The sequence below is a fragment of the Dermochelys coriacea genome, chromosome 11 (genome assembly GCF_009764565.3).
Source record: "Dermochelys coriacea isolate rDerCor1 chromosome 11, rDerCor1.pri.v4, whole genome shotgun sequence".
Taxonomy (NCBI): Eukaryota; Metazoa; Chordata; order Testudines; family Dermochelyidae; genus Dermochelys; species Dermochelys coriacea.
Window position 1 is genome coordinate 74,391,642 of NC_050078.2, and position 27,603 is coordinate 74,419,244.

Below are 27,603 nucleotides of genomic sequence, written 5' to 3' on the forward strand. Positions count from 1 at the left end.
CCCTGGCACCATCCTTGTCAATGTGGGGTCTATACATTTTAAAAGGGAGGAAAGTGTAGTCAGCTGGTGGTGGGGAGCAGGACTACCCTAAGAAGGAGATTGCGGGATTGACTCCTGGAGCATCAGAGAGAACTCCCAGCCCAGAGACTCCAATCTGACCCGACGGAGAGTGCAGCAAACTCTCAGGATGAGCTGGACAGACTAAGCCCAGTTCAGCAGCCCAGGCAGAAGGATTTCTCAAAACCCAGCATGCGCTGTATTGGGAGCACATGGACTTTCCCCCCTGCTTTGCGGGGCCCTGGGAGGGGAGAACCCTTGGGACATTGGGACATTTGACTTCCCTTTCAATCCCCCCATCCGGAGAGACTTTAAAAGGGCCACAAAGAGCAAGGCCCCATTGTAATTAGTAAGGAAGTGTGGTGGAGCTACCCAGTGTGAATAACTGGGTGGGGTCAGGTTCTCCTGCCATCTGGGAGAAAGACTTCAGGGGACTCTTTTACACACACCCTTTCCCAGAGCTCCAACTGGGTGGGCACTCTGGGTTTACAGTCAACTTCTTTGGGGCATGTGATAGAGAAGCAAACAGACACATAGACTTTGCAAAGGGTTGAGACAAGACGGGTGAGGTAATATCTCTGAATGGACTGACTTCTGTTGGTGGAAGGGACAAGCTTTCGAGCTACACAGAGCTCTTCTTCAGGACTAGGGAAAGTAATCAGTGTCACAGCTAAAAAGAAGGTGGGACAGATTGTTAAGAAGAAGGGACTAAACACACTGCAAGGCATCAGTTAAAGTGAAGTGGACAATAACACCACTGAAGTCAGGGGACAAAAGGAGGGTTAGTAGGTTACAAATTGTTGTAATGAGCCATAAAACCAGTTGAGCCGATGACTTTTGGTGTCTAGGGACTTGTCTACACTTAAAACACTACAGCTGTAGTGCTTCAGTGTACATACTACCTACGCTGATAGGAAGGATTCTCACATCAGCCTAGGTAATCCACCTCCACAAGAGGCAGCAGCTAGGTGAACAGAAGAATTCATCTGTTGACCTAGCACTGTCTACACTACACAATTAAGTCAACCTATGTTAGATCGACATACAACCACCACCGTATTTACTGTGGTTTTTCATGTCCAAACTACCGTCCTTCTGCCAGGAGTGCACATCCTCACCAAGAGCTCATGCAGCGACTTAAGTGAGGCAGTGTGGAAGGCTGAGAGCTGGGGTCTGTAAGCTCGGAGCCTAGCTCTTAGCTCCACGTGGAGCTCCCAGGCAATGTAAGTAACACAGTATCTACACAGGTTTCAGAGTAGCAGCCGTGTTAGTCTGTATTCGCAAAAAGAAAAGGAGTACTTGTGGCACCTTAGAGACTAACAAATTTATTAGAGCATAAGCTTTCGTGAGCTACAGCTCACTTCATCAGATGCATTTGGTGGAAACACTCCATCACCCTAGCTAAGAGCGACTCCTCCCATGGAGGTGCAGTTATTAGGTCAGTGTAGTGGGGGACTTACACCGACAGGAGCAACACTGTAGCGTAAATGCTTACAGAGTTAGGTCAAAATAAATTGCCTTACATCAACCTAACTCTGTAGTGTAGATCTAGCCTTAGATTGGCTTAACTACGCTGCTCAGGGGGTGTGGATTTTTCACACCCCTGAATGGCGTAGTTATGCCAACCGCCGTAGCAGAGTTATGAATTTAAGGCTTGTCTTTTGAAGATGTTGTGCAGTTTCCTTTGAGGGCAAGGGCTGAAAGGTCAGATATAGAGTGATTGCTTTGTGAAAAGCATTCTCCCACAAGTGAAAGGGTGTTTTTTTTGTCTTATCATTTTTCTGTGAGAGTTCATTTGAGAGTACAGTGAGTGTCTGGTTTCACCCTCAGAGTTATTTTTGGGGCATTTGATGCACTGGATGAGGTTCACCAATATGATAGGCATGTGTATGACTCATTGATCTTGAAAGTTGTGTTGTGGGGGTTGCTGATCATTGTAGCAGTGGAGATACATCTGCAGGTTTTGCATCTGTTGTTCTGGCAGGGTCTGTTCCATCTTTGAGGTGGTGTGTCCTGATACATGGGGAGTTTGCGTCTGATGATGAGCTTGGTAAGGCTGGGGGGTAATTTGAAGACCAGAAGAGGGGGTTCAGGAAATATTTCTTTCAGGGTGTAGTCTCCATTAAGCATGGGTTTTAATTCTTTAATGATACTCTGTATGGATTCCATTGTAGGGGGTAGGTGACAATTAGGGTGTGGAGTTATAGGGGGGTTTTTTTTCCTATACTGAAGCAAGTTTTCAGGGTATTTGTGTGGCCCATTCCTGATGTGATCTACTTCTCTGGTGGAGTGACCTTGTTTACTGAAGGCAGTTTTAAGTGTGCTAAGGTGTGTATCCCAGACATATTTTCCTCTGAACATATTCTGTAGCTTCTGAGTGCTTGGCTGTCGATAACAGATTTCACAGAGTGTCTGGGGTGGTTACTGGATCTATGGAGTTAAGTGTGGTGATCCGTGGATTTCTTGTATATTGTCATTTGTATAGTTCCAGTGTTGAAGCTGATCATGGTGCTCAGCATGTTGGTGGTAGTGTGGAAGTGTTCTAGAGAAAGCTTGATGGGTGGGTGGTGGTTGTTCACATTGTGGTGGAAATCTATGAGGGAGTTTAGGTCATCTGTCCAGAGGATGAAAATATCATTGATGTATCTCAGGGATATTATTGATTGTGTAGTGTATTTTTCATAGATTTAGACAAAATAATAAACATATCTATAAGCATTTCCCTGCCTCAGTTTCCTCCTCACTCTGGAGAGTTTTTTAGGTTTAGGGGGCAGAGTCCAGGGTCCCATCTCCTACACATGGCTTCTCCTCTGAGTTATGGAGTCTCTTTTTCAACTAGCTTCCTTTCCCTTGGCTGGTCTGCAGTTAAACAGGATACCCTACTACAAAAGCATGCCCTCTCTCCCACCCAAAGCTTCCTGTTCCTGCTCAAGTTTATATGGCCCATAACCATCATATGGCTCCTTTATCTGCTGTTAGGGATTTTCCATTCTCCATATTGCAGCCCACTGTAGAGGAGATGGAGGCAATTGGTTTTTCTAGCTTGTCCTAAGGTGTTTCCACCTGAATAGGCAACCATTAAAGTCAAATACTGATCATTGTTCCTGGTCTGGAAGGGATGTGCTACAGCTCTGACAGCAGATGAGTGCCTCTACATTCATGAACTGTTCCACGATACAACAATTTCATAACATCAACCAGAATTCATAAGTTGTGTGAGGACAGATTCTCCAGATGATCTCACTAGTGATTACTCACATTCCAAGACTAGGAGTCCCTGGACAGCAATAGCAGGATGTGCTGCAGGTCAGGATTCTAATCCACTGGCAAAGCTGTGTGGGACCTTATAGACTGTCATAGGAAAGGATGGTAGTGGTCATGCATATGGGCCACAGACAGACCTATGTGGGGCAAGATTGTACAGACCCTGACATCACAGTACATGACTCAAATAGCACTATGAATCTTTCACCTGCATCAGCACTATATGTATATAATTTTTAAGGGATATAGCCATTAAGGGGTTTATGGGTATTTTTTTCCCATCTGGCCTCCTAATCAGGTGGATATTAACATCAGTGTGTTAGATCAATCAATGGGCTGATTGTGACATTCTATACCTTTGGGGGAGCGTGCTGTAATCTCCATATTCCTCATTTTCATATAATCGTGATCTTACATATAAAGCATGCCTTGTAAGGTATCAGAGGAAAGGTTACAATCTGCTGAAAGTAATTTCTCTATCCATATATGTCTATCATTAATGCATATGAAGTTATGAGAATTGTGTAGTATGGTTGTCATTAAAACATTCTGTAAATTGGGGGAATCAGCCAGATTAGCTCCCCAGAGGCAACACTAAGGAAAGTATCCAATGCCTGGGCGGGGTAGCCCATCAACAGCCATTGTCCAGCAAGGGAGCTACAACACAATGACTCACCTGCATGAGGCCACACCAGGGGAATTGCTCAACCTTGCTTGGAGAGGCTCAGTAATGTTCACCTGACTCTGAAGGGGGGGGGGGGACAAAGCCAAGAGGGAGGAAAGGACCTGATAAAAGGAAGAGACGTTTGCCATGCTTTTCCCCTCTCTTCCACCTACATCTACAGACACCACCATACCAAGTGACTGAAGCGCTGATCAAAGGGGAGAGCTGGCTGAAGTGCAACCAGCTAGCTTGTGCAGAGAAGCAACTAAGTTTGTAAGGGCATTGAGAGTGTTAAGATCAGCTTAGAATGCGTTTTGCTTTTATTTCATTTGACCAAATCTGACTTATCATTTAAAATCTATCTTTATAGTTAATAAATGTGTTTGTTTATTCTACCTGAAGCAGTGTGTTTGGTCTGAAGTGTGTCAGAGGCTCCCCTTGGGATAACAAGCCTGGTACATATCAATTTCTTTGTTAACTTGACAAACTTATATAAGTTTGCAGCATCCAGAGGGCATAACTGGACATTGCAAGATGGAGGTTCCTACGGTTGTGTCTGGGATCGGAGATATTGGCTTAGGGTCATTCAGTTGCAAGTAGGTTGGAGCAGCTTACATGCCAGAGGCTGTGCGTGAAAAGCCCAGGAGTGGGGGTTCTCACAGCAGAGCAGGGTAAGGCTGGCTCCCAGAGTCAAGGATTGAAGTGACCTAGCAGATCGCCGGTCCAGATAACACCAGAGGGGAATGCTACACTGGTATGTAAGTGTCCTTTGTTTATCATTTTCAAGTACTGTCAAAGAACTCTATCATCCATAAGAAATTTTAACATCAGGAGAAAAAAAGAAGAGGAGATCCTAGGCACAAGGTGTCACTTTAGGCTAAACATTCAGTGAATTTTCCAAAAAAGAGGAGGAGGTTTTGTAACTCTGCAGCAGCAACAGCTCAACCAATTGGCAATCCAACCAAGAATGGACCAGCCTACTCATGACCCAAAAGCTGGCAAATGTCCCTGTGCTCCCACATAGAGAGAGATGCCTACACCAAACTTTGCAGAGGACAGGCTGCTGGTGTGTTGAAACAACATGTGTTTCTACAATGCCTAGCACAATGAGGTCATAGTCCATGTGTGTGGATGCTAGGAACTACAATACAAAAAATAGATCTAGGGTCCCCTCTGTGGCCATTTGATTGGGCTACACTGTCTGCAAGTGTTGAGGTAGAGCACCTTCACACGAAGGCACTGGTGCTGAAACCTGCATACAGCTATAAACAAGAAGCCAGGCAAGACCACCATCCAGTTGACAGGTTACTACTGGCGCTCCACACCAGTTCCTCCATATGGATACACCACAAAGCACAGCAAACCGCCCCACCCAGCTGCATTAGTCTATCCCAGTGGATAGCATAGTTTAGTCTCCTGCTCTGTTAGATGCATGTCATCTCAGCACTGTCATTTGTTTGATCATTATTGCTGCTATCTTACAGCACATTAGGGCCCATCTTATTTTAATGGGGTGTGTCATAAATATAAAGGGAAGGGTAAACATCTTTAAAATCCCTCCTGGCCAGAGGAAAAACCCTTTCACCTGTAAAGGGTTAAGAAGCTAAGAAAACCTCACTGGCACCTGACCAAAAGGACCAATGAGGAGACAAGATACTTTCAAAAGCTGGAGGGAGGGAGAAACAAAGTCTCTTTCTGTCTGTGTGTGTGTGTGTGATGCTTTTGCCGGGAACAGGAATGAATAGAGTCTTAGAACTTAGTAAGTAATCTAGCTAGATATGCGTTAGTCTGTTTGTTTAAATGGCTGAGAAAATAAGCTGTGCTGAATGGAATGGATATTCCTGTTTTTGTGTCTTTTTGTAAATTAAGGTTTTGCTAGAGGGATTCTCTATGTTTTGAATCTAATTACCCTGTAAGGTATTTACCATCCTGATTTTACAGAGGTGATTCTTTTACTTTTTCTTTTATTAAAATTCTTCTTTTAAGAACCTGATTGCTTTTTTCATTGTTTTTAAGATCCAAGGGTTTGGGTCTGTGTTCACCTATGCAAATTGGTGAGGATTTTTATCAAGCCTTCCCCAGTAAAGGGGGTGTAAGGTTTGGGGAGGATTTTGGGGGGAAAGATGTTTCCAAGTGGGCACTTTCCCGGTTATATATCTGTTAGACGCTTGGTGGTGGTAGCAATAAAGTCCAAGGAAAAAAGGAAAATAGTTTGTACCTTGGGGAAGTTTTAACCTAAGCTGGTAAAAATAAGCTTAGGAGGTTTTCATGCAGGTTCCCACATCTGTACCCTAGAGTTCAGAGTGGGGAAGGAACCTTGACAGGGTGTCTATAGCACCTGTGATGTCCCAGGTCTTGAACCCAGGCTTTGGAGTCCCCAGAGAGCTGCCACATCCTGGCCTCCTGAATGGCTACTGAAACTGGGTGTGCTGAAAAGCGACTAGGGCTATAGTCCCAGCCAAGCACCACCCACGGGAGCTCTGATTGGAGGATCACCCGGCTCTACTGATTGGTCCAACTACACTATTTGAGCCAGGAGGAGGAACAGGAAGTTTGTCTGAAGAACAAGGCAGTTTCCTGTTGTTGCTGCATTGGACCCTGCTTGTGCCTGCACCCTGCACCCTGCCCCTGGTTCCTGGTTCCTGCTCTGCTCCTGCCTTTGCTCTTCTTCCCACCATGCTTGATCCTTGCATCTTGTCCTTCCCGTATACCCTCACTTCCCATCCTCAGGGACCAATCCAGGCTCCGACCCCAGCTCTGACTTCCGACGCTGATTCCTGTTTGACCTTTGGCTCTGGCGTTTGATATCTGACCTTGGTTCAGAACCCTCAGCTTCAATTCCTGGTTCTGACTCTGGCTTGGCCCTGGGCCCTGGTCACTGGCAGTTGACTCTGGTGCTGACCCTTGGCTTCATTCCTGAGCCTGTACGCCTAATCTGCCCACTAGACCTGACTGCCTACATCCCAGTCCATAATAGCACCTTGAGCCTTCACTTTCTCACTCCCTCCAGTTTAAAAACTACCGACACTCTAAATGACTCTGTCTAGTAATTTACAACCAGGCCCCTGCCTCTTGGCTTCCCTCCACCACTTTCCTCCCCCAAAATCCTGGGTGATGGAATTAGGCCTTAATGAAACATTACCAGTGACTCAGGCCTACTGGCTGTTGTGAATGGCAGTGGCCTAGCACAAGATTGCTATGGCAGGCATCTGTAATGGAAATAGCTGGCGTGGGAAGGGCCTATGATGGACGCACGGCACTGTTTCCCTTCAGCAGGCAGGGATCCAAGCGATAGCCTGGTTTGCATATTTTCTAAATTTGGGGTGGAGGGACTGGACAGACAGCTCAAGAAGAGGGTTAGCGAGCTAGTCCCATTACACGAAAACTGGCACTCCTCTGATTGGTGGAGCTCTCTGGAATGCAGTGGGTTATCTCATGCTACTCATCCCAGGGGCCCAGCAGCTGCAACAAGATGTTGATCTCAGCTAGATTTCCTGGTAAAAATATTTTTATGACGATCAGAACATAAACGTGTGTGTGGGGGGGGGGGAAACGGCTGCTGCAAGTCAGACCACATCAGAGCGCTGTACAACGAAAGCTGCCTGGACTGGTTTGAATCAGACCGAGAGGACAGGGTGCGGGGAGGAAGTGTCATAGTATGAAGCTGGCAAGACCCAGAGTGGAAAGCTTGTTTTGGATGAAAGGTAAATAAATACTGGGATAAACTGACTCTCTTGGGAACTTCAGGCTCTCGCTTACCAAATGTGCTGTTTATTTAAAAGCAGCAGAAGATGGTCAAAAGAAGAGAGAGCAAAAAAAGCAGGAGGAAGGAGCCTGGATTTGTTTGCAAAACAGGAGAAATTTTGGCCCCTCTCTAAAATTAGGTCAGATGCTGCCTGAAGGTTCATCCCTGACTTTGCCATTAAATAGCCCTGAGGGGTGTTTTTCTATCTCCCCACAAGAAGGTCTGGGTTTGCCTTTGCACCAAGTAGTGAAATTATCCTTTTCTGTGCCTTGAAAACAAGGGGTAGAAGTGCTGCCCCATGGAAGCTAGAGGGAGTTCCAAAGAACCAGGTTTCTCCCAAGGTTCCTAGGCCAGGTTGCAAGCCCTGGACTCACACTGGTGAGCAATCACTGTCAGGAGCCACCCCAACTGGTGAACAGTCACTCACACAAGTAGTCCAATTGCCATCAATGGGTCAACAGGGTTCACAATCTGGCCCTCTGATCAGAGCTTTCTTTTCTTCAAGTTTTCAAAAGCTTCCTTCTGTCTCTCCTCAAGTGCATATAGTTAGGTGGGAAGGATGATCCAGGGGCGTAGATGCCAAGTGGCGACCTGGGTTTGATTCTCTGCATAGCCACGGACTCCCTGGGTGACCTTGGACAAGTCGTTTAATCAACCTTGTGCCTCAGTTCCACATCTGTAAAATTGGGGTAATGCTCCCTTTCTTGTAGGGATGCTGTGGAGTAGGAGCTCTTGGGGACTGAGGTGCTAAGATGCCAGAGTGATGAAGGTCATATAAGTGCCTTTCTAAAGTGACTGTAGGTCATTGGCAGAGCTATCTATTTAAGCACCATGTAAGCAAACAGGGCCAGTTGCAAGGCATTTTTCTATGTTGGGGACAAACCAGGGTGGGAGGCGGGAGTTTGCTGTGACCATGAGCAAACTATGTGATCTTCCTATTCTACACAGTTCCCATCTGCAGTGAGAGGACATGTGCAGTGGAATCAGGATAATACTGTGGCTTAAATAATGAGGCTTAAATAATTGTTGGGAAGGTGCTTTGAGATTAAAGGAACTGCCTAAGAGCAAAGAGATGGTAATACGAGACGATCAGTCTCCATGGCACTGCAGATGTAAACTATGATTTCATCCCAGCTCTCCAAATGTGATGGGCTAATGCACTACACCAACCATGCAGGGTGTCCCCAATCAACTCCTTCTCCACTCCACAGCGTGTTCACATTGCTTGTTCATTATTAAAAATGCTGCAGCTTATTTAGTGGATAGAGCCAGGAGGAGACACCAGTAATTTTCCACTCCCCCTTGTTACCAAACAGAGAACAAGTATTCAAAACTTGGCTCATATCCACTGTGGGTTCACATCTATTGCTTTTGCAAGGCGTAAGATTATGATAATCCTGGAAGGCAAAGAAAGGCCATTGCTCTGAATCACATAGCATGCTGCAAGCTGTCTTACTTTGTTCACATCATTTTAAGTTCCCGGGCTGATTTTCAACAGGGAAGGTAATTTTAATAAGATGCATGTCAGCTCTTCAAGTAGTCCCTTCCCCATTTCTCCTCCAGAGCCTACAGCATGTACAAGAGCTAAAAAAATCTTTTTGCATGTTGGCTGTGGCATTTCCTCATTGTTCAAGATGGATCATTTCGGAAAAAAATCTTCCATATGGTTGGCAGGATTTTTTTTTTTTTTTTTTTGCTTCTACAACTGTTACAGGAAAAGATATTTTCCTCCCTATTTGCCATATATATATAGTCTTCCAGTAATACACAACTGCCAGATGGCACTGCAAAAAGGATAATAAATATGTCAGTAGCCTTCTACAGTTAAGTCTGAACTTTGAAAATGACTACAGAGGAGATGGGAGGAGTTGGATTTGATTTGGGTTTCAAATGTAATATTTCATCAAAGGGAGTGAGGTGACTTGGGAGACAATCTTTGTCTGCCCAAATCCTGAGCAGTTGGATTTGTGGGTGCAGTTGCGCCAAACTACTCTACCTATACATTCATTTTCCTTCAGCAGCCCGTGAAGGAGGGGTGTCTTTCACTTGGATGCATCAAGCATTGGCCTCCTGGCAATTTTTTGCTTCAAAAATACAATTTTCCAGGAAATATTCAAACTGGCAACATTATAGTGAGTGTGAAATTTGTGTGATTTCTTATCAGGCTGGGTTGTAACATTGCTGTCTGCTTAGAATGAGGGGCAGCACCCAAGAGCTGCATCACCCCAAGAGCGCAGACCAGAGAATGAACTGAGACTCAGTCCAAATACTTTCTCTGCTCCTCCTTGCTTTGAGAAGTAAAGTTCTTCACCCCCAGCCAGCTACTTTGGCCCTTGAGCAGGGGCAGAGCCAGAACTGCTCCGACACCAACCAGCCTAGCTTCTCAAAATGGGACATATCTGTCCACCAAAGGGGGGAGCAGGAAGTGCTCACTAGAGTTGCAATGGGAGCAAGGAAGAGCAGGAGTTGGGGGGTGTTATTTCTGCCATCTTCCTCATGGCAGCTGAATAATGGCTGAGACAGCTAAAGCTGAGCAGGAAACATTTTTCTCATCCCCCAAGAATTTTCAACATTTCAATTTTTTTTCCTGTCCCCAATAGAAATAATGGTGAAATCTCAAATTTTTGCACACTCACAATATGAAAAAACAAGGGTTTGAATTAATTGAAACATTTTGGCTGAGATCAATCAAAACATTCCATTTTGATTTTTGACTGTTTTTCCTTTTAACCTTTTTTTTCTAATGTAAATTTACTACAAATTTTAAATGAAAAACCCTTTTGACTCAGAACTGAAACCTTCTTGTCTTATTTCAGAGTAGCAGCCGTGTTAATCTGTATCTGCAAAAAGAACAGGAGGACTTGTGGCATCTTAGAGACTAACTCATTTATTTGAGCATAAGCTTTCGTAAATTACAGCTCACTTCATCGGATGCATGCAGTGGAAAATACAGTAGGGGAATTTTATATACACAGAGAACATGAAACAATGGGTGTTACCATACACACTGTAAGGAGAGTGATCCGGTAAGGTGAGCTATTACCAGCAGGAGAGAAAAAAAACCTTTTGTAGTGATAATCAAGGTGGGCAATTTCCAGCAGTTGACAAGAACGTGTGAGGAACAGTAGGGCGGGAAAATAAACATGAGGAAATAGTTTTACTTTGTGTAATGACAATTTCCCCATGTTTATTTTTCTCCCCTACTGTTCCTCCCACGTTCTTGTCAACTGCTGGACCCACCCACTCCTGTAATAGACCCATAACCTCTGGCTAAGTTACTGGCATCCTCAAATCTTAATTTAAAAATTTTAAGTATCCACCATTCACTCTACTTCAAACAAGCAAGTATCCCGTGTCTCACACTGCAGAAGAAGATGAAAACTCCCCAGGGTCTCTGCCAATCTGACCTGGGGGGAATTCCTTCCCAACCCCAAATATGGCAATCAGTTAGACCCTGAGCATGTGGGTGTGAACCACCATCCAGACAGCTGGGAAAGAATTCGCTGTAGTAACTCAGAGCCCTCCCCAGCTAATGCCACATCTCCAGCCGTTGTCGTTTGGGGTTGACAGATGAAAAAACCTTTTAAGGTTTTTCCCTCACCTCTGGCAGAAATGGGACTAGCTGGGCCCAGCCCTCATGATGGCTGGAAGGAGAAGGGAAATCTGAACTGCACTAGGCTGTAGCTGTGCATAAACCCAACCCCTCAGAAGAGGCCCCAAGCTTTAATAAACAACAACAGAAACAAAACTTTAGGAACCTGACACAATACAGCCCACCACAGTCAATGGAAGTCTTTCCACGTATTTCCATAGGTTTTGGACCAGGCCCTAGGTCAGGTATTTAAATCTCCCTAACTACTACAGTAACACCAAAGTTGTGCTGCCTGTTTTAAGACAGGATAAACAAGATGGCCTTTAATTCAGTTAGGAGCACTGCCACGTAACTATATTCCTCTATGTAAATGTTGCTTCATATTAACCTACTAATATAATGTCTGTAATTATGGGAATGAGCAATTACTGCCTGCTCTCCTTGTGCCCCAGGATATCCTTCGAAATGAGATTTTTATAGCAATGAGGAATTTTCTTGTGAAATATTTGTTTAATAAACATATACTATAGAATTAGCTGACACAGTTATTTTCCAGGAAAAGCACAGATAGATTTTTTTTTAAATTTGTTTTAGAAAGTATTTTTTCTATCTTAACTCATTGAACTCCTTGTCACACAACAACGCACACCCCCATGGTCAGTAAAATGAGGTTCAGTCCTGTTTGCAAATAATTTACACTCTTTCCTCAAGAAATTGCTTGTCTTGAGGAAGTCAAAACACTTTATGTGCTCAATTATAAAATACTGGGGAGATTTTCACCTACAATCCCTCTGGCTGGATTGAACATCCCTCCCTAATTGACTGAATATCCCTCCCTCTGAATTTCAGTGTCCTTTCCCTTCTCCTGGAGAGACCATATCCACACTGAGGAACTGGAAAGATACCAGGAGTATTCTCCACTGTGTATTCAATTACTTACTTCTCATCCTCCTATCTAACAACTGTCAGTCATTAACTTATCTTCAGTAGGTTTCAGAGTAGCAGCCGTGTTAGTCTGTATTCGCAAAAAGAAAAGGAGTACTTGTGACACCTTAGAGACTAACAAATTTATTTGAGCATAAGCTTTCGTGAGCTTCAGCTCACTTCATCGGATGCATTTCCATGCATTTCCATGCATCCGATGAAGTGAGCTGTAGCTCACGAAAGCTTATGCTCAAATAAATTTGTTAGTCTCTAAGGTGCTACAAGTACTCCTTTTCTTTTATCTTCAACAAGCACCTTTCAGGGTTATTTGCCTATGAGCCTGTGTTTGCCCATGTGTCTATCAGTCCTGAGCTGATAGACACATGGTGTGTATGGTTGTACCGTATTTTATTGTTTTCACAGGCAATCCCAATTTTTAGGGGGAAAAAGCCCTTTTGTTTAGCATCTGAAATTATGTTTGATATTTATTTTTATATAATATATACATTGGGTAGCATATCTATAGTTGTACCATATACATTGTAGTGATGACAACATGATAAACTGTGGGACCAATATACTTGGCGGTATAAGGATGCCCCTACTCTTCACTCTACAGCATTCACTCTTCAGCCCCATAAAGGATGTTCCTGCAGCCTCTATACAGATGAGTATAGCTGATGCCCTGCATTTCAAGTAGTAGTATGGGATCCCAGCTGCTTTTAAAAGCTGTACTATAATAGAGCTTTAAGGGACGGTGAAATGCAAACAGGACGGGCAGAGTTTGTCAAAACATCTTCCCACATGGCTGGCCTTGATTGGCTGGAGAAAACTCCAGTCAGGGACCAGAGAGTCAGTGTCAGAGGGTTGTATGACATATGCAATATCCACTTTGATAGACAAGAGACAGTAGATGCATTCACCAGAAAGAGGAGACTTTATTTAGGGAGCTGATCCAATACAGGCTCTCTAGCCCCCTTGCTCCCTACCCTGCAGCTAGAGAAGCTGAGCTTGTGGTGCATAGTGTGACTGCACAGGGAGTGTCTGCAGGGGTGAAAGTAACTTAAAGGACTTACCGGTACGCAGGGTGGCCAGAGTCCCGGGCAAGGTGTGGGGAGGGGCTCTGGGCCCCCAGAAAGGGCAGGGCCTCGGGCGGAAGGTATGAGGCTGAAGCTAGATTGCCCCAGCCAGCCCATCCGTACTGCCCAGCCTGCGCTGCTTGGGGTTCCGGCGGCGATTTAAAGGGTCCGGGGCTCTGGCTGCTGGCACGGTAGCAGTAGTGGCGGATGGGAGCCCTGGGCCCTTTAAATCACTGCCGGAGTCCAAGGGTAGCAGTGGCAGTGGCCGGCCGAGAGCCACAGGGCTCTGGCACTGATTTAAAGGGCTTAGGGCTCTGGCTGCTGGTGCGGTAGTGGTAGTAGGAGCAGTGGCAGCAGCCGGGAGTCCCAGGTCCTTTTAAATTGCCGGGCCCCTTTTAAATTGCCGGGTCACTTTTGCCCCGCCCCTCCCCCCCATCAGCAGCCCTGCCAATACAGTCAGCTGTGTACCAGTGGCCACTTTCTTACCAGTACACCGTATCGGACCAGACCGGTTTACTTTCACCTCTGTCTGTCTGAGTCCCACCTGGATCATGGATTAGATTAATAGAGGAGGGATGGAGTCTGATCAGCAAACTGAAACTGACCGTAACAAATTCAAATCAGCTCCCTGTGTCCTAACTGCTCCGAACCAGGAATGTGAACATACCTGTTTACACAAGCAAAGCAGTTCTTTTGGAGGTTTTAAAAACCCGATAAACCATAACATCCAGATCATGGCCTCTCTGGAGTTGCTGATCACACTTCATTGATCAGCTGTTGCAAGAGGTCCAAGGTCCTGTGGAGAGGAGTCAATGCTGGAGCCAACTCTGGGGCTGCTTCTCTTGAAGCGCCGATTTAACATTTTCTAAAGTGTCTACATGACTTAGGAACTTAAATCCCAATTTCAAAAGTGACTAATGGCTTGTCTACCCATGCATGTTGACTGTACCCATTAACTGTACCAGTGTAGTTCATGTGATGCAACCCCCTCTTCCCCTAGTCTGGACACAGATATACCGGTATAAAGATAATACATTGCACTACGATATCGGCTTATAACATCAAGCATGTTTCTGCTAAAATGTTCATCACTGAAGTAATTGAGCAGCTAAATATCAATTTATTTTTGGGCTTCAGAGTTAATAACACACTAAGATGAACAGAGTGGTTCACACCTCTCAGAGCTATTGTTTCAGGCTCTTTGCAGACTCAGGAAGACAGCATTGCACCAGCTATCTCAAGTCAGATTTTCAAGGTTCTCTTCACTACCATGGAGAGCTAATCACATTTTGTAAACATGAAAGATGAGATGCCAGAGCACAATTCTCTGACAAATATAAATTCTGCGGTACAGCGCCTGCCATGAAATTGCACCATACATGGATCCCTGATATAAGATGTTGGTTTGTATTGCACAGACATATCCCATTTCTACCAAAAGCTCAGCTGCCATTTGTCATTCACAAAACAGGAATGAGGGTCACAGCTAGAAATAAAGTTTGCTTCCAATGACTGATAGTGGTTGAGAGGAATGTAAGCATCTTCTAACCCTTACCATGGGTCGTTTGCTTTAACTCTCAGCTATGCGGGATCAAATTTGATCATCCTTGCCAGTTAGCATTTAAAATTGAAATCTCCCCAACTCAACTGAAACCATATTGACACACTACCCAAATTTCCCTCATTTTAGTCACAAAGTTCCACACAATTTGGTGCCCCTCACTTTTATTGAAGTAAATTATTTACCTCAGACAGAAAAGATCATAAAATGGAGATTATAAAAAAAAGAGGTTTTTACACAAAAGGAATGAATCCCACAATATTTTCTATCCAAGGACCTAGGTTAGGCAGCTAGTCACTATATATATATATATATATGTGACCTTGATTATAATGAATGTACTTTAGTCTACGATGGCAGTGGATTGTTGGGACATTTCACATGAAGAATTATTTTGGGTCCCTTATTTTGGGTCTCTGTCACACATTGTGTCCCATGGTTTGGCCATGGCAAGTTGAGAGGCATTGCTACTGACAGTACGTTGTAACTTCTCCTCCCATTCCCCTCCCTGTCCCAAAGACAGCTCCTCCATTGGTCCATCAAGTGCCACCAGCTGGATCAATGAGTAACCCAGGAAATGGCAACAGAGCGCCAGTAAAGAGGGCACTCACTCACCCGCTAAAAGCTGAATGCAAGCTACTTGGGTTGTAGCAAAGACCCAAGTTTACCAAAAAAAGTTCCACTATGATTAGAGAGCCCCAACCCCCATTTTTTCAGACAGGCACTGAGGTGTTGTAGAGCCATGCTGGTGGGAATGGCTTATACAATCACAGTGACATCCTGAGAGCATGTTTATTCCCAGCATGGACTAACAGTCCCAGTACAACTAGAGGCTCTGCCAGTGAAGGCCTCACTGCCACACGCTTAATCTTGGCTAAAGGAAGTACCCAACCAGTACCCACTTTACCTGCTAAGTCCAGCTTCTATTTGTTAGGGGCCTTGGGTCTCAAACCACAGTCTGCACTGTGCTTAGGCAACAATATGGTCCAACCTGCCATCCACTGACCCTTGCAACACAACTCTGCCACAGAACTCCAGTCCTGGGATCTGATTGGTGGCATGCTGAGGGGCGTGATTGGTTCCCAGTTTTTATTTAAACCAAGCAGAGGAAGAGGAATTTGTCTGTGCCAGTGAGTTTCCCCCAGCTTGGGGCTGCCTTCCCTGTTCTATCTGCTCCTGCTGCCTGACTCTGCTAGCCTCCTGACACCTGGTTTGCCCTCAGGCCTGTCTCGGACTCTGATCTCCTGGTATCCTGACCTGGCCAGGTTTCTGACTGCTGTTCTGATCATTAGGTCTGACCACCCACATCCCAGTCCTGACACTGCTCTAGCCAATCCCTTACTTTCTCCCATTCTCTTCTCTTCTGATAGAGCATGAAGTTTATTTCTTCCACGTAAAGCATCACGCTAGCCTCCACATCTGGGCCTAACAGGGTAAACACAGTGTCCTTGAGACTGTTTTTCTGGTGCTCACATTTCTCATGTGGGGACTGAGCTTTACAGGCCATGAATATCACATTCCCATCTCACTGACATGCCTTCAGGACTTGCCTGACCCCATCCTTGTGTGAGTCATGTAAATTACCAGCATGACTTTGCTGCTGGTCACCTCCTCAGATTAACAATGATACTGCTTTTCCTTCAGCCCTTCCCTCTGCCTCTACTAGATCCATTTGAGATCAGTCCTGTAACATCAAAACATCAGAGAAATGACTGGATTGCTGGCCACAGCAAGGGTATGCTAGAGGAACAGTATCCTAGCAGACGTACCATCGTACTAATCTGAGAAGTCTGGAAAGCTCAATACTTGCTGTACTATCATGGGATAGTATGTAAGAGCCAGGGCTAGTTTACACTGATGCACTTTTATCCCTTTGTAATCCAGACCTTTTTGCTGTTCTTTTGCTGTAAAGAGTTTCTCCGATATAGAATCACACCACAGCAGTGTCCACAACCCATGTTGTTCCAAATATTTTTTACCCAAGGGGCAAAACAGGAAAACACAAAATTCTTAAGTAGCTCATTCATCAAGATCCAGGAATCCTGCTGGGGCAAATTGTTCTCTTCTGATCTCGTTGCCTCAGAGTTTGGAGTTCTACACGGCAATGTGGTGAGGCAGATAATACCCCTTCCCCACTGCTCATGAAGGGGTTAAAAAACCCTGCAGTCACAATCAGCCCCAATTCACTACACCTCTGTGGCTTGTCAGGCCTGAGGTAGACCCTTAAAAGGAGGAACCGAAGTAGAACAACAACTTCCAGATTGGGGGTACAGGGGAATGGCTTGAGGCTGCCACTAACCTGAGCCTTCTGAGGAGAGAAAACTAGCTGGTTTGTTCCATTTGCTGGAGTACCCAGGACTAGATCTTGGCTTTTAACCAAGAAGGACAGGAGCTGTGGTTGCCTGCAGAGCCTGACAAACTGCTTCCCTTCCCTTTGTCTGATGTTGGGTGCCTGGCCCTTTGTGAGCCTTGGACCATTTTCCTTTCTATCTGGACTGTTTTACATGTACACCTCTGGAAGGGGATGCACTTCCTAAGAGGTACAGCCAGAGACCTATATCTCATACCCCAGGGCCAGATCACAGCACTGCTGTTGCCCAAGGTCAGATGTCTGAGATAAGTGAGGCTCCTGTCTTTGCCCCAGAACAGAGACCTTGAGACATAACCTTTGCCAGGCAGCGATAACGGTGAGCTAACTCTGTGGCCATCCTATCTGTTTTCTGCAGCCTTTCCCTAGCAATGCTGTGCTGTCAGAATTGCACTGCAAGGGTTTGCTGTGGGTGAAGAATTCCAAGCACTTTTTTGGCTTTGCAGCTTTTCACTGCTCACGGATGGATGTAAACATGTCTAGTGCAGATCATGGGGAGGGAACAAATATTGAGGTTCACCCTAAAAGATTATAGTATAATTAGGGTTGTCAGGTATCTGGTTTTCAACCGGAAAGCCCAATCGAAAAGGGACGCTGGGGGCTCTGGTCAGTACTGCTGTTAAAAGTCCAGTCAGTGGCGCAGCAGGGCTAAGGCAGACTCCCTAACTTCCCTAGCTCCGCGTGGCTCCTGGAAGTGGCCGGCATGTCCCTATGGCCCCTAGATGCAGGGGTGACCAGGGAGGCTCTGTGTGGTGCCCTTCACCCAGGAGTGCTGGCTCCACAGCTCCCATTGGCTGTGAACCGTGGCCAATGGGAGCTGTGGGGGTGGTGCCTGCCGGTGCGGACAGTGTGCAGAGCCCCCTGGCTCTTCCACCTAGGAGCTGGACATGCTGGCCACTACCGGGAGCTACCTGAGGTAAGCACTGCCTGGTCAGAGCCTGCACCCCGAGCCCCCTCCTGTGCCCCAACCCCCTACCTCAGGTCAGAACCCCCTCCTGCATACAAATTCTCTCCTGGAGCCCATATCCCTTCCTGCATCTCAACCCCCTGTCCAGCCCTGAGAACCCTCCTGCACCCAAGCTCCCTCCCAGAGTCCGCACTCTACACCCCCTCCTGCATGCCAACCCCCTGCCCCATCCCTGAGCCCCCTCCTGCACCCAAACTCCCTTCCAGAGTCGCACCCCACACTCCCTCCTGCATCCCAACCCCAATCCTCAGTGCCATGTCTAGCCTAGTTCTACATGACCCATGCAAAGGGGCTTCCACCTCTTTCCCATTGATCCCTCATGTGCTGATACATCAGTTGGGGGAAGTTCTGTCCCTTGTGACATGGACCTGCCCAGAATAATGATTCATTGCAAGCCAGTCAACATTTCTGGAGTTAAATGTCCTCTCAGGAAGTACCACATGATACAACATCTCTAAGAAACAGCCTGGCCCACAGAAAGAAGCGGTGCTAAGACAGCAACAAAATGCCGATCCCCACCAATGGGCCAGCTGGACATTTGGAAGAACTAAAACATTTTGTAGTTGATAACTCACATCCAGCCCTTTGGGCATTACAGCTTTCACTGACTTGAATGGGAGAGCAGCCTCATGCTGGGGGGTCTCCTAAGCATGGCAAAAACTAAACCCCTTTATTTGTAATAAAATGCATATATGTCCCACCCGAGGATGCTTTGGATCTGTCTCCCTTCAGTGGCTGCTCCACCTAAGAATCTGGAGTTAGCTTCTGCTTCCTTCCAGCTAAGGAATATAGTCTTTGAGCTCAGGCAAGAACGGGACATGTTTTTAGCTGCCTTTGTCCTGCTGGTGACCCAACTGTGGCCAGCCAAAGTTTTCAGCATTGGCTCAACTCTGTCCCCATCATAGTCAAGGGGAGTTTCACTGACTTCCCTTGGCAGCAATTAGGCCAATGCTGAGTGCTTTTAAAAAGCTCACCCTTAGGACCAATGTAATTCTCCACCTATGCTTAAAAAAATGACAGAAAAGGCATTTATATCCCAAAGGTAAACTCTGTGTTGTCTAGGGCCCTACTGGCTCTAGAAAGAAACTGAAAAAGGGATTAAAAACTAACAAACTTCACAGCATGAAATTCTAGTGATCATTCAGCAGAGCTGCAATACTTTTTTTTCAGCTGCTGTTGGGGTTAAATGGAACTGAATAAAACAGCAACAAAATGTTAGCTGATGAGAACTGCGAAGTGATTATTAGATTCACCCCTAACACTTATTAAGTTTGTGTGTCACTGGAATCTCAGGATTACACCTCTATATATCCTTGACATCTCAGGACAGCTAAACCAATGGGTCCCCAATTATCCTGCCATCCTCTGGATAGGTTGGTCTTGAGTAGTAGTTTTAATTGCCTGGAAGAACCAAAAAAAAAAGTCGCTGGATGATTCTGTATTATAAATGGCCTTAAACTAAAGAATTACAATTAAGTTTCTCTTAAGAAAGACAGAGAAAGAAAGAGAAAATTCTGGAAAGAGAACAACGCCTCCACCACATCCCTCCTGTTCTTTTCATGTTTGCCATTTCTGCTGGAGCGGTGCAGAAAGTTTTGCGCACAAAGTTGAAATTGATGAATTTGTTGCTTTTTGAGTGTTATATATACATTGCGCAGTGGTTCTGACAGGGTTTTCATCACTGAAAAAAGCTACAAAATGTGACACGGCTCTGGAGACATTCTCATATGAAATGTGCCCATAAAATACAATAAGTGAACAGTAAAGCTAAATCAGATTTGACAAGCTGCACATGGTAGGCATTTTGTGCAGAATTTCTGTAGATTTTCACTCCCTCCCCCCCATTTTCGCTGGAAGAATCTACATGGAAAAATGAAAACGGTAAAGTTTATGCATGACCGCTGTGACATTTCTTGGGCACCCAGCTCTGTCAATCACCTTGTTACCTCTTGCCTCTCACTAGAGGGAGCCTTGCCTGTGGTGGCTGGGTGTTTATATCCGTAACACCACCAGCCCATGAGCCACTCAAGCACTCCTCTCTGGGCTATGAAAGCCCTGACTTTGCCTTGTAGGTTAACAAGAGGTGCACCTCGTCCCCAAGTCCCTCTCACACATTCCCTTGTGATATCTAGCCCCTGATACTGGCTACTCACAGAAATCTCAGGTCCTCTGTCCCAAAGGAGCAGTGTACCCCAGTTTTACCTTAAATCACCGCTTCTGTGTACCACACTTATAATAAAACAAAAGAAGATTTTATTTAAGAAAGTACCAAGAGTTCACTAGAAATGAGAGGTAAGAAAAAAATGGTTACAGTACAAAACACAATCATAAAATGCAAACCTGAGTCTACACTTAGTAAGAGTTATTTTTCCTAACAAATGGAGTAGGTTCCCCCACACACTCCAACCCCACAAGCTCAGTCTGTTGCAGAACTGGCTGATTTCACAGGGGCCAGGATCCAATTTTTCATAAGAATACCTCACATCCAAGATGTCTCCTCAGTGCATGGATCCAGAGACCCTTTCCTCCTCTGATATACTGAAAGTCTTTTGTTTCTAGTCATAGACTGGTGAACCCCAGTCTAGTTGTAATGCTCCTTTTCTACCTTTAAGTGGCTTTGATTGTTTGCAGGTGTTTCTAATGCCTTTCCATTGAAAGTCCTGGGATGGAGCAAGGCTAGACAATTGAGCCTTGCATTTTACATCACTGGCTAACAAGGAAGGGGTGACAAAAAGGGTTTGAATGGCCTGTCACCGAGACACATTATTCCCTGGTGACTAACTTCTACTCCAAGACCATAAATCAATGGTGGGCAACCCCTGGCCTGCAGGCCACATGTGGCCCATCAGGGTAATCTGCTGGCAGGCCATGAGACAGTTTGTTTACATTGACCATCCGCAGGCACGGCTACCCACAGCTCCCATTGGCCAGGAATGGTGAACCGTAGCCACTGGGAGCTGGGGGCGGCCATGCCTGTGGACGGTCAATGTAAACAAACTGTCTTGCGGCCCGCCAGCAGATTACCCTGATGGGCCGCAGATTGCCCACCACAGCCATAAAGCATACTTTCAAAACAGTTACATTATTTCTTAAATATTATCCATACATACATCTCACACTCATTATGAGGCTTGATTAAGTCACCAGCTTTCTGCAGATACCTTACATGTAACTCTTTATAGATAAATATCCTAATGATGTTTGGTTTAGTGAGTTTGTCAGGTGTGAGACAAGTTGTTTGCAAAAGGGTCTCCATGTTACAACATGGTAGGCATTTTCTGCAGAATTTCTCTAGATTTCCTCTGCCCCTCCCGCTCCAATTTACCCTGGAAGAATCTACATGGAGAAATGAAAACTGAAAGGTTTATGCAGCTCCCATCTCACTAGTCATAGCTTAGGTCAGTGGTTCTCAACCAGGGCATGCAGAGGTCTTCCTGGGGGTACATCAACATATCTAGAGATTTGCCTAGTTTTACAACAGGCAACAGAAAAAGCACTAGTGAAGTCAGTACAAACTAAAATTTCATACAGACTATGACTTGTTTATACTGCTCTATGTACTATACACTGAAATGTAAGTAAAATATTTATATTCCAATGGATTTATTTTATAATTATATAGTAAAAATGAGAAAGTCAGCAATTTTTCAATAACAGTATGCTGTGACACTTTTGTATTTTTATGTCTGATTTTTGCAAGCAGTTTCTAAGTGTGGTGAAACTTGGTTATGCAAGACAAATCAGACTCCTGAAAGGGGGACAGTTTCTTGACACCTTAAATTACTGCTTCTTGGAGCAGCTAGTCCTGGAACCCACAAGAGGAGAGGCAATTCTTGATTTAGTCCTAAAAGAAGCACAGGATCTGGTCCAAGAGGTGAATATAGTGAACCGTTTGGTAATAGTGACCATAATAATAAGCAAAAATGTTTTAAGTACATTAGAAGCAGGAAACCTGCTAAACAACCATTGAGGCCACTAGATGATCGAGATGCTAAAAGAGCACTCTGGGACAATAAGGCATTGGTCTTCATGGCTGAGGATGTGAGGAAGATTCCCAAACCTGAGCCATTCTTTTCAGATGACAAATCTGAGCAACTGTCCCAGATTGAGGTGTCATTAGAGGAGGTTTTGGAACAAATTAATAAACTAAACAGTAATAAGTCACCAGGACCAGATGGCATTCACCCAAGAGTTCTGAAGGAACTCAAATGTGAAATTGCAGAACTACTAACTAGTTTGTAAGCTATCATTTAAATCAGCTTCTTTACCAAATGACTGGAGGATAGCTAATGTGACATCTATTTTTTTAAAAGACTCCAGAGGTTATCCGGGCAATTTCAGGCCCATACGCCTAACTTCAGTACCAGACAAACTGGTCAAAATGCTAGTAAAGAACAGAATTATCAGACACAAGAATGAACACGATTTGTTGGGGAAGAATCAACATGGTTTTTGTAAAGGGAAATCATGCCTCACCAATATACTAGAATTCTTTGAGGCGGTCAACAGGCATGTGGACAAGGGAGATCCAGTGGATATAGTGTATTTAGATGTTCAGAAAGCCTTCAACAAGGTCCCTCACTAAAGGCTCTGAAGCAAAGTAAACAGTCATGGGATAAGAGGGAAGGTCCTCTCATGGATTGGTAACTGGTTAAAAGATAGGAAACAAAGGGTAGAAATAAATGATCAATTTTCAGAATGGAGAGAGATAAATAATGGTGTCCCCCAGGGGTCTGTACTGGGCCCAGTCCTATTCAATATATTCATAAATGGTCCGGAAAAAGGGGTAAATAGTGAGGTGGCAAAATTTGCAGGTGATACAAAACAACTCAAGATAATTAAGTCCAAGGCAGACTGCAAAGAGTTACAAAGGGATCTCACAAAACTGGGTGACTAGCCCACACAATTGCAGATGAAATTCCATGTTGATAAATGCAAAGTAATGCACATTGGAAAACATAATCCCAAATATACATATAAAATTATGGGGACTAAATTAGCTGTTACCACTCAAGAAAGAGATCTTGGAGTCATTGTGGATAGTCCTCTGAAAATACCCACTCAATGTGCAGCGGCCGTCAAAAAAGTGAACAGAATGTTGGGAATCTTTAAGAAAGGGATAGATAATAAGACAGAAAATATTATATTGCCTCTATAGAAATCCATGGTATGCCCACACCTTGAATACTGAGTGCAGATATGGTTGCCAGATCTCAAAAAAGATATATTGGACTTGGAAAAGGTTCAGAAAAGGGCAACAAAAATTATTAGGGGTATGGAACAGCTTCTATATGAGGAAAGATTAATAAGACTGGGACTTTTCAGCTTGGAAAAGAGACGAATAAGGGGGGATATGATAGAAGTCTATAAAATCATGACAGGTGTGGAGAAAGAAAATAAGGAAGTGTTATTTACTCCTTCTCAGTACACAAGAATTAGAAGTCACCAATTGAAATTAATAGGCAGCAGGCTTAAAACAAACAAATAAAAGTATTTCTTCACACAACGAACAGTCAACCCGTGGAACTCTTTGCCAGAGGATATTATGAAGGCCAAGATTATAACAACGTTAAAAAAAGAACTAGATAAATTTGTGGAGGATAGGTCCATCAATAACTATTAGCCAGGATAGGCAGGGACGGTGTCCCTAGCCTCTGTTTGCCAGAAGCTGGGAATGGACAACAGGGGATGGATCACTTGATGATGACCTGTTCTATACATTCCCTCTGGGGCACCTGGCATTGCCCACTGTCGGAAGACAGGATACTTTGGTCTGACCCAGAATGGCCATTCTTATGTTCTTATGAGTTCAGAGACTCCTGCAATGGGGTATATTAGAGAGGTATATTTGCACTATCCATGAATCAGTCAACTATACAGGAAAGGATTGTTTGCCAGTATTTTCTGTGATTAAAATGATGAATGGTTATCATGAACTAAGTTACAAGTCCATTTAAACTGACAGAGATTCTTACATGTTAGCCTAATTTGTTTTAGCAGAATCTGTCTCTTTCATTTCCTTCATCACCACTAATTTTTAACTCATAAATTGCTTCCCATTGGATTTCCATTGTTATTTTGTCTTTCTTGCATTCTTCATGATTTAGGTGTTGTGACTGCATGGTCTCTTGCAAAGGGAAATGAATGAATTCTGGGCTCCACTGTTCAGGAAAGTGAAGGAGAAAGTGAATTTAGAATATTTATGTGCAACAAACACCTTAAAATAACTGTTCTGATTTCATGTGTACAGTTTACACACAAACAAAGGCGAGCTGCAGTTCTCCTGTAAACTGACTACAGATGTTCAGAAAAGGAATTTAGATATTTTTAAAAATTCAAAAAAAGAGAATCTTTCAAAACATCTCTGAGGAGGTTTTGACCACCACTTTGTAAATGTGTATGTGGTTAAAATATCCTGACTCCTCATTGGAGTGTCAGGTCTGAAAAGACTATACAAAGCAAACTTTTATTCCTTACAGTATTTTTTTCACTTTCCAAACCACTTTAGAATTACAATCATGTTGAAGGGAGACAAGGTGGGGAGGCAGTATGTTTTATTGGACCAATTTCTGTTGGTGAGAGAGACAAGCTTTAGAGCTATTACCTCACCCTTGTCTTTCTAATATCCTGGGACCAACATGGCTGCAACAGCACTGCATACAAAGTTGAAAACATTTGGCATGTAGCCTTGTATCTTATAAAAATGGGTATTTCTTCATATGGAATGCAAGATGGATTTTCCTTGAATTCTGTTGGGCAGATGTTTGTTTGGCAGTTCCCCTCACTCTAGAATTGGAAATTTAAGAGTTACAGGCCTGATTCAGAATCATTTTGAATCTTGCCATTCTCCTCAATGTGAACAAGAGGGAGTATATAGTGTGGCTACATTCCAAATGGGTGATTTGAATTGACAGGATGTCCTGCTGACTCCAATGGTGCTTTATGATGTTACGTCCATATTGATATTGACTATTGTTTGCTGGTCTATGTAAATTGCTTTTAGAAGACAATTAATGGGGTGATCAAACAGTAGACCATCAGCCAAATTCAAGACACACAGCACTACAATATGGTCTGTGTCTTTGGGCTTGTCTCTCCTCTGCCCATCCAGGTCTCCCCCATCTACCTTCCTCTTTAACCCAGAGGTGCACCATCCAAAGCAAAAACTCCGAGCATGCAATGCTCCTTCTGGCTCTGAGCAGCCAGATGACTCAGACCAACATGGTGCATTGTGCACTGTCCATGTAGTTTCTGTGAGGAAACACTGTTGTATAAAGAAGACAGTTGCAACCCACTTTGTTTTAGGTGAATTAGGTGTCATCAGAAGGCTCCTAATAAATTCCTAGTGCAACCTTAGTCGTGCAAAGCCAGATGACTAATATAATTTGCATAAATGCTATGCACACCAAGAAGCTATCAGGTCTGTAACTTTTTGTTTTGCTTTGTACCATAGGAGAAAATTTTGCAACACCAATGACAACAATAAGCTGTAAAAACCATCAAAGCAATAGCAAGTTTTATGTCACAATATCCTGAGGCATGTGTTGGAAATGTAGCCTCCCATTCTGCTTGATTTATTCCAGTCACCTGTGTGCCAACACTGTTCAGGAGACAGCAACTTTCTTTACTCCAGAAAAGGTATTTTTCAACCGCTAGAGTAGAAAATGCCTGAAGAAAAAAATATTGCACAAAAAATAGTAAAAAGGCTGCTAATGAACGAAACTTTGAGGTTGCCGCTGCACTATGAAAGTTGGTAAAGAAGTTATTCTTTCCAAACTGCCAGTTATAAATATGTTGCTGTCTGTGTAGGGTTTTTTAAACACTATCTTTGTGTCTATCTTTAGCTGAAAGATATAAATAGATTTATACCTTACTCTTCCTGTGCATGTAAAATATATATATATTATTTGTTATATTTATGTAGTATACATATTTTATATATCTACCTGTCAACTTATTAGCCTTTCTGGTGTGCATTCTGTAAAAGGGTTCAAAGTAATTGCCCAAATACCTGTTTTCTTTCGTTAAAGGATGAGCTCAGTCAGACGGCACAATATAAATCTTTAATGCCTCCATGCCCTAATTTTTCCCCCTTGCTAGGAATTTAACAATATGAAATGTCTTTCTGTTGTCTCTAATCGGGGGTTGATTTAATAAGATGCAATTATTATTTATTTGTGAGATCTACAGCTAGGAAGATGTGTGAGGTGTGATGGCATTTTGTGATCCCTAGGTTTATTATTTATTACTGCTGTGAATAAAATAAGAATGAGTTTGAGGGACACTGCCAAGTAGTTCAGGCTGAAAAATCAACCTATTTAAAAATTGTTGTAATCTAGTGGCAAGCCCTGGATTCTAAAAATCGCGTTCGTTTTTTTTTTTTGATTCATCACTTCATTATGGAGGTAGGGTACACTGCTTTTGTAGGTCCTATTCAAACTCTTTGTGCTAGCTCCCCAATTTTAGGGGACTCCAGAGTCTTCCTCTCACTACATCCAGTTCACTGCAGCTTGGCATTTCTGACATCTAATCCACTTCCAGTTAGGCACGAAAATATGGCTCTAGGGGATTCACTTTAGTCACTCAGGGTTAAAATTGTTAGCCAGTCCTAAACTGACTCCACAGGCAAAGGGCCCAGAAGAGGAAATGTTCTGGTTGAGTCCATGGTGACAGGAAGGGCTACCCCCGGGGGAAGAGTCTATGCTGTGGAAAGTGCAATACTTCCAAATCCATTAGACAGTTTCACTGCGGGATTTGTGAACACTTAGTACCTCTGAAACCCAGGCCACTTTGTTAGGTGCCTGAATATGGTTTTAGGGGTCTAGTTTTAGGCACCAGGTTTGAAAGTGTTGGTCCAGGATTCTAACTGCTCGGCATGTTCATCCCATTTCTTCCTCAGGAGTCTCTCCTCTCTCTAATGAACTATCCAGCTGTCATCCCCAACAAGTTATGGAGCCTTCAGGCCCAGCATTCCAGCTGACAGCTCCCCAAACACCATCTTTGCCTGGCACCTGAAAGAGTTTTAGCCAGCCGAGGGGAGGGAAAGAACACTACCCATGGTGCGCTCCCCTCTGGGGTCCACTCATTCCTGCTCTAGCCACATGCCAAGAAAAGAAAAGAAGCAAGAGTGAGAAGATTCCCTCAGATCTGGATCTGAGTAGGCACCACCCTCAGACATGGAAAGGCATATTGATTACAAAATGAATGTCAGAACTGGGGTACCCTTTTAAACTGAAATTACACAAGACACAGCTAAGACTAAGTTGTAAGGCTCCCTTTAAACAAATTTATTACCTGGAGTGCAGAGAAAGGGAGATTGTGACATTGCCCCCCATAATGCTTTATGGAAATATGCTTATGAATGTAAATATGACATAACTGG

The 27,603-nt window shown here is 44.1% G+C and overlaps 1 long non-coding RNA gene across 1 annotated transcript; it reads left to right on the forward strand.

The window, feature by feature from the left end:
- Nucleotides 1–1,887: 1,887 nt before the first annotated feature.
- Nucleotides 1,888–19,923, forward strand: LOC122458038. Its single transcript, XR_006277855.1, has 3 exons — nt 1,888–1,969; nt 16,564–16,567; nt 19,913–19,923. It is a non-coding gene; the product is annotated as an uncharacterized LOC122458038 (long non-coding RNA).
- The last annotated feature ends 7,680 nt before the right edge of the window (nt 19,924–27,603 follow it).